The 7452-nt window shown below is 42.7% G+C and overlaps 1 protein-coding gene and 1 pseudogene across 1 annotated transcript in view; one reads left to right on the top strand and one right to left on the bottom strand.

The window, feature by feature from the left end:
- The window catches only part of LOC105519999 (zinc finger protein 431), a 59795-nt gene that overhangs the window by 43904 nt on the left and 8439 nt on the right, over positions 1-7452 (bottom strand). The window lies entirely within an intron of this gene.
- Positions 5613-6404, top strand: LOC105519998 (annotated as a pseudogene).

The raw sequence follows: 7452 nt of genomic DNA, 5'->3' as shown, positions 1-7452 counted from the left end.
TCTCTACTAAAAAAAATACAAAAAAATCAGCCAGGCATGGTGGCACACACCTGTAATCCCAGCTACTCGGGAGATTGAGGAAGGACAATAGCTTGAACCCGGAAGGCAGAGGTTGCAGTGAGCCAAGGTCCCACCACTACACCCCAGTCTGGGACAAAAAAAAAGAAAAAAAAAGTAGGCAAAAAACATGAACAAATGCTTTTCAAAAGAAGACAAACATGTGGCTAACAAGCATGTGCAAAAAATGCTCACCACTAATCACTAGAGAAATGCCAAAAACAAACAAGCAAAAAAAGACCACAGTGAGATACCAACTCACACCAATCAGAATGACTGTTGTTAGAAAGTCAGTAATAGGCTGCGTACAGTCATCCCATGGCAAAACTCTGTCTCTACTAAAAATACAAAAATTAGCCGGGCGTGATGGCACACGCCTGTAGTCCCAGCTACATGGGAGGCTGAGGCAGGAGAATTGCTTGAACCCAGGAGGCAGAGGTTGCAGTGAGCTGAGACGGTGCCATTGCACTCTAGTCTGGGTGACAGAGTAAGACTCCATCTCAAACAAACAAAGACATAAAACAAATCTAATTGCCTATTAATGGTAGACTAGATTAAAATAATATGGTATGGTTGGGTGAGGTGGTTTACACTTGTAATCTCAGCACTTTGGGAGGCCGAGGCAGGTGGATTGCCTTAGCTCAAGAGTTCAAGACCAGCCTGGGCAACATGGCAAAACCCATCTCTACAAAAGGTAGAAAAAGAAGTTAGCTGAACATAGTGGTGCATGCTTGTAGTCCCAGTTACTTCGGGGGCTGAAGTAAGAGGGTGCCGTGAGCCTGGAAGGTTGAGGCTGAAGTGAGCCAAGATTGCACCACTGCACTTCAGCCTGTGTGACAAAGTCAAACACTGTCTCCAAATAAATTAAATAAAACAGAAGATTTAATAAAAACAAAGTATGGTACATAAACATCATGGAAGATTATGTGGCCATTAAAAAAAACAACACAAGATTAAGTTATTCGCAGCAACATAGATGATGCTGGAGACCATTATTCTTAGAAAGCTAAAATGAAACAGAAAACCAAATGCATGCTATCATTTATAAGAGCTAAATAAGAACACATGGACACAAAGAAGGGAACGACAGACACTGAGGCCTAATTGAGAATGCAGACTGAAAGGACAAAAAGGATCAGAAAAAAATACCTGTCTGGTGTTATGCTTAGTACCTCAATGACAAAATAATCTACACAAAACCCCCACGACACAATTTTACCTATATAACAAAGCTGCACATGGATCCCTGAACCAAAAAGAATAGTTGAAAGAAAAAAAAAAATCCATGAGTGGGGAAGAGTGTAATGTAGGTGGAAGGAGTCGTCTGTTCTACAGATAGTGGCCCAGGTGGGACTGGACTCTGATTTATTTCTGTGTGCATGAAGGCAGATGAGATTATGAACTGGTGGCCCAGAACCCTAGGTTGGTGGGGAAAACAGGTTGCTGCTGCAGATTCAGTGTCTGGGTGTGGGGATATGCCACGAGACTTGCAGACACTTTTGTGGGTTTTTGTCAAGAAACACTAAAATCAACAATGCTGTGATGAAATTCCTGAGGGTGGTGCCTAGTCCGGGGAGGGGTGTGGATACGTCAGTGTCTAGTGGGTATGTTTGGGAGTGGGTGGGAATCCTGTGGTGGCAGCCGTGCAAAAAGCGGGTCTGTCATCAGAGCTCCTTTCCTCCAAGTTTTCATCCTTTTCAATCCTGGGAGGAGCCCTGGGATCCCAGGACAATGGGCAGTGTGAAAGTCTGTGGGCTCTGTGATATCCTTCTTCTGCCACCAAATCCGCAGAGTATGCTGAACACCAAGCAATTCTCCAACACCAACTCAGTGTCTAACATTTGAATTCTAACATCACCCAGAGTCTGATTCAGCATAGACCCTGATTCAGATCTCAGTCCCACAACATTGTCCTCATTCGAGATGCCAGTGATGATCCCCATAGGCTCATCTACGCTTCTGAACTACTGTTTAAAAACTGGGGACTCCCAACGGGCGCAGTGGCTCATGCCTGTAATCCCACTACTTTGGGAGGCTGAGGCAGGTGGCTCAACTGAGGTCGGGAGTTTGAGACCAGCCTGACCAACAAGTAGAAACCCTGTCTCTACTAAAAATACAAAATTAGATGGGCATGGTGGTGGGCACCTGTAATCCCAGCTACCAGGGAAGCTGAGGCAGGAGAATCGCTTGAACCCAGAAGGCAGAGGTTGCGGTGAGCCAAGACCACAGCACTACACTCCAACCTGGACAACAGGAGTGAAACTTCGTCTCAAAAAAGAAAATTGGGGACTCCCACAGCCTTCCTCAAGTTCAGTATTAGATCAAGCTACTCACAGAACTCAGCAAAACACTGTAGTTATGTTTACTAGTTTACTATAAAAAATACAACCCAGGAAAAGTGAAATGGAAGAAATGTACATGACAAAGAAAAGAGGTGGCGAACGATGAATCACACATAATCTGGGTAAATAGCTGTGACTAATAAAATCCTTCATCCTTTCTGTTTTCTAGAAATAGTTTGTGGAAAGAAACATCCTTCTCATTATGACTTAGATGGTGCTCTCTTTTCTTATTTATCACATAGCCAGGCACAGACTCTGTCAGAGGTGTACTGAATGAGAGTAACTCCATTTGGAGTAGGGACTGAGTAAAATAAGGCTGAGAGCCACTGGGCTGCATTCCCAGATGGTTAGGCATTCTAACTCACAAGATGAGATGGGAGGTCAGCACAAGATACAAGTCGTAAAGACCTGGCTGATAACACAGGTTGCAGTATTAGAAGCTGGATAAATCCCACCAAAATTAACATGGTGATGAGAATGACCTGTGGTCATCCTCTCTGCCACACTCCTACCAGTGCTATGATAGTTTATAAACGCCATGGCAACATCAGGAAGTTAATCTTAAAATAGTTTAAAAAGGAGAGGCATAATTGTTCCACCCCTTGTTTAGCATATAATCAAGAAATAACCATAAAAATGTGTAACCAGCAGCCCTTAGGGCTGCTCTGCCTATGGAGAAAGCCATTCTTTATTTACTTTCTTCATTAACTTGCTATCACTATACTCTATGGACTTGCCCTGAATTCTTTCTTGAGCGAGATCTAAGAACCCTCTCTTGGGGTCTGGATCAGAACTTCTTTCTGGTAACATCTTTCTGGCAACCACAAAGGGACTATACTTAAGAGATCTCTGACCCAAAGGAAAATCATCTGCGTGAAACCAATTGGCTGACTTTGGGTGAGTGGGGTGCATATACCTGGGTAAAGGAGGGGACTGGGTTACAGGCACACCTTAGGAGAATTAGAGTCTCTCCTAAGACACAGTGGGTCAAAGGCTCCTCTTAATAAAAGACAAGGATGCTTGACTGAACTTGGATTGGAGGCCGAGCCTAGAAAGGTTATATTCCTTCCTAAGATTTAGAAAGTTAGAGACCCCTCTCAGTAAAATCTCTCACAGCTAAGAACTAGTTTGACACTATGGGATATTCATTGCTATTCTCTTTGGATTAATCTGTCTTGCACTCTTTGCTGATGGCTATGGGTGACAGAATTGGGCATCTACAGGACCATGGGACATGTGGATCTTTTTCTTGTCCAAAAGGGAAAACTTAAGTGCCAATGGGACTGCTGGAAAAAATCTTCTTTCCTAACAAGAAGCGGCCACCTGAACTTTTTATTATCGCTGCAATGGGTAAGACTTTCTGTGGCCTCCTGAGCTCTTTGTCTTCCCATCCTGCCACAGGCAATACTTTTTCTCGCTTTTCCCTTTTTATTTTCTATTACTCAGAGTAACCATCTTGCCTAGAGACCACAAGATAAAACTCCTGATCGTTAAGTTGAATTAACAACGACAGGGCTCAACTGGGGCCAAGTTTAAGTCTTGCCAGTTTCATACTGGTTGCTAAGAAGAGGGGCTAATGTCTATGTTGTCACATATATTTTCATCTGGCTAGAAAAAGATAATTTTCCTTTGTGTTGTGGCTTGGCCCACAGGGCTGTGGTGCAGCCAGTCACATCACTAGGGCCACTCAGGGAAATGGAACCCAGAAGCTTGGCATGCTGGCAAAAGGGTACAAATTTCTGACCAGACTTCTAGCCTCTCTCTATGCAAACTGATTAAAAGAATGGTGAAAAAAAATTACTGTTTATCTCCTATGTAAAGTTCTAATTAATATGGAAATGCATTTGTGAGGTTAGTCTTAAGCTGTAACAAATCTGTTGTACTTTGGGTTATAAATTTGTCTTTCCGTATGGTTCTGTCATGAAGAGGGGTACCTTAGGATGGAATGCAGGTCTAGGACCCCTTAAGGCTGCTGTTTAAGATGGCCCAAGAAGTGCTCAGTCATGTCCTTGGATGCTTGACCTTGTGACTACATGACAGTATTTTCTCCTGATCTCCACCACCACAATGGTGGCCCAGGTTCAGTATTCAATTCCCAGTTTAGGGAGTGAGTACTTTCTTATTTGATATTTGGGTGAGCTTTACCGTTTGTTGATTCTCTTCCCCTCCAGGAATCATCTTGAATTTTCCTTTTTCAGAACACCTGTGAAGTTACTTTTGGTAAAATTCAAAAGCCAGAGATATTGGCTGTTTGACCTGACTAAAGTCTGGTAATAAGAAATTTAAAAGGCCTTTTTAAAAGAGCACTGAGCACTGTGGTCATTGGTTCACATGTGTAATCCCAACACTTTGGGAGTCCAACGTGGGCTCATCACGAGGTCAGGAGATCGAGACCATTCTGGTTAATATGGTGAAACCCTGCCTCTACTAAAAATACAAAAAGTTAGCCTGGCGTGGTGGTACTCGCCTGTAGTCCCAGCTAATCAGGAGGCTGAGGCAGGAAAATCACTTGAACCTGGGAGGCAGAGGTTACAGAGAGCCAAGACCACACCACTGCATTCCAGCCTGGGCAACAGAGCAAGACTCCATTCCAAAAAAAAAGCACTGTGGTTAAAAGTCAGCTTAATTAAAGCAGATATTCAAGCTCTAACATACTGGGTCACCTTGGGAAAAACAGAAGGTACCACAGACCCTGTTTTGGGAAACACCGCTTTTTCCTCATGAAACTCCAGAAATTGAAGGTGGATAGATCCTTCTCAAAATCTAAGGTTCTGTTCTGTTTTGCATTGTATTATCTGATGTTTTTGACTTTGGGGGGTATCAGAAATTACTTCACATTATAAAAGAACCTTGGCATGTAATAACTAGGTAAGAAATACACTTTTGGAATGGTTAACGGCAATTATGGGGAAATACTCAGTTCTTCCCATTTGGATCAGAGAAACATACTCTCGACCACCTGGGAAATAGGGAGGTATCCCCACCCCCTACTGAGAAATAAGACTTCCCTTGGAATGAACTAATTCTCTCCTTTTTAGATCCAAGATCTGATGTAAAAATGGTACCCTTAATTTAGGGGGATCTGTTTTGTTTTCCAGCTTTGTTTACTTATTAGGCCATAAAAACTACATGCTTTCTTGGCCCTGGGCTCCACCCTGAAATTAGTAATCCAATTAAGAAACTGACAAAGAAGCTCTCCTTCTCCGACCCAAGATGCAGAAAGGAAAGAAGGCCTAGGGGAAGAAGGTGGCTCCAGCCCCTGCTGTTATGAACAAGCAGGAGGCCAAGAAAGTGGTGAATTTCCTGTTTGGGAAAAGGCCTAAGAATTGTGGCACTGGGCAGGACATCCAGCCCAAAAGGGAACTCACCCAAAATGGCCCCGCTATATGAGGTTGCAGCAGCAGAGAGCCATCCTCTATAAGTGGCTGAAAGTGTTCTTCTGCGATTAACCAGTTCACCCAGGCCCTGGACCACCAAACAGCTACTCAGCTGCTTAAGCTGGCCTACAAGTACAGACCAGAGACAAAGCAAGAGGAGAAGCAGAGGCTGTTGGCCCAGGCCGAGAAGAAAGCTGCTAGCTAAGAGGACATCCCCATTAAGACCACCTGTCTTCAAGCAGGAGTTAACACTGTCACCACCTTGGTGGAGAAAAAGAAAGCTCAGCTGGTGGTGATTGCACATGACGTGGATCCCATCGAGCTAGATGTCTTCTTGCCTGCCCTGTGTCATAAAATGGGAGTCTCTTACTGCATTATCAAGGGGAAGGTAAGACTGGGACGTCTAGTCCACAGGAAGACCTGCACCACTGTAGTCTTCATACAGGTTAACTGAAAAGACAAAGGTGCTTTGGCTAAGCTGGTGGAAGCTATCAGGACCAATTACAATGACAGATAGGATGAGATCTGCCATCGCTGGGTAGGGAAGGTTCTGGGTCTCAGGTCGGTGGCTCAGATCGCCACACCCAAAAAGGCAAAATCTAAAGAACTTGCCACTAAACTGGGTTAAATGTACACTGTTGAGTTTTCTACACATAAAAATAATTAAAATAATACAAACTTTCCTTTTAAAAAAAAAACGAAACTGACAAAGAAAAACTTTACAACTACTCAATCTTCTTTGTATTTACATGTGTTGTGTGTGTGATATGAAAGAACTCTGATTAATTGGCTTAAAAATAATAAGAGCTTAAATCAAATACTTTGTCAGAAAAGTAAAAAGTATAACACCTTTCAGTTCATGTGACAAGTAATCTTTTGGAAATAAAAACAGTTTTAAAGATTACTGGAGGCCGGGCGCGGTGGCTCAAGCCTGTAGTCCCAGCACTTTGGGAGGCTGAGACGAGTGGATCACGAGGTCAGGAGATCGAAACCATCCTGGCTAACACAGTGAAACCCCGTCTCTACTAAAAAATACAAAAAAATAGCCGGGCGAGGTGGCGGGTGCCTGTAGTCCCAGCTACTCTGGAGGCTGAGGCAGGAGAATGCTGTAAACCCAGGAGGCGGAACTTGCAGTGAGCTGAGATCCGGCCACTGCACTCCAGCCTGGGCAACAGAGTGAGACTCCATCTCAAAAAAAAAAAAAAAAGATCATTGGGAAAATAAAAATGTCTTCAAAATATAAACATTTGATCTAAATTATATAGGTCACATATTAGATTTATCAAATACTTAAAGGTCATAAATTGGTTCTTTGACTTTTAAAAATTGTTCAATTTACCTATCTTGAAGCCAGTAGATTCTAAATAAGGCCTTGGGACATATGGAATTAGCCATGCCCCCTAAATATACAAAGGCTATAAAGAAAAGAGATGAAATTTCATATAAGAAAAGATGTTGTATAGTAAATTATTAACCTAAAATAAAATGACTGGTTATTTAAAAAGAGGGATGTTTAGGACAAATCAGAAAGCCCAAGCATATTGTAGATGGTCTGTTTAAGTTATGAAATAATTCACTAAAGGAAATTTATGCAAGAAATGTTGTACAATTTAAAGGTCATTAGGCCTCTGAAAGACTTCTCAAAATGCCACTATGACTGTTCACTGTACAACTTG

The sequence above is a fragment of the Colobus angolensis genome, unplaced genomic scaffold, assembly GCF_000951035.1.
Source record: "Colobus angolensis palliatus isolate OR3802 unplaced genomic scaffold, Cang.pa_1.0 Scaffold368, whole genome shotgun sequence".
NCBI classification, from domain to species: Eukaryota; Metazoa; Chordata; class Mammalia; order Primates; family Cercopithecidae; genus Colobus; species Colobus angolensis.
The sequence above is the reverse complement of the archived record's forward strand: the minus strand, read 5'-3'. Positions and strand labels throughout refer to the sequence as shown.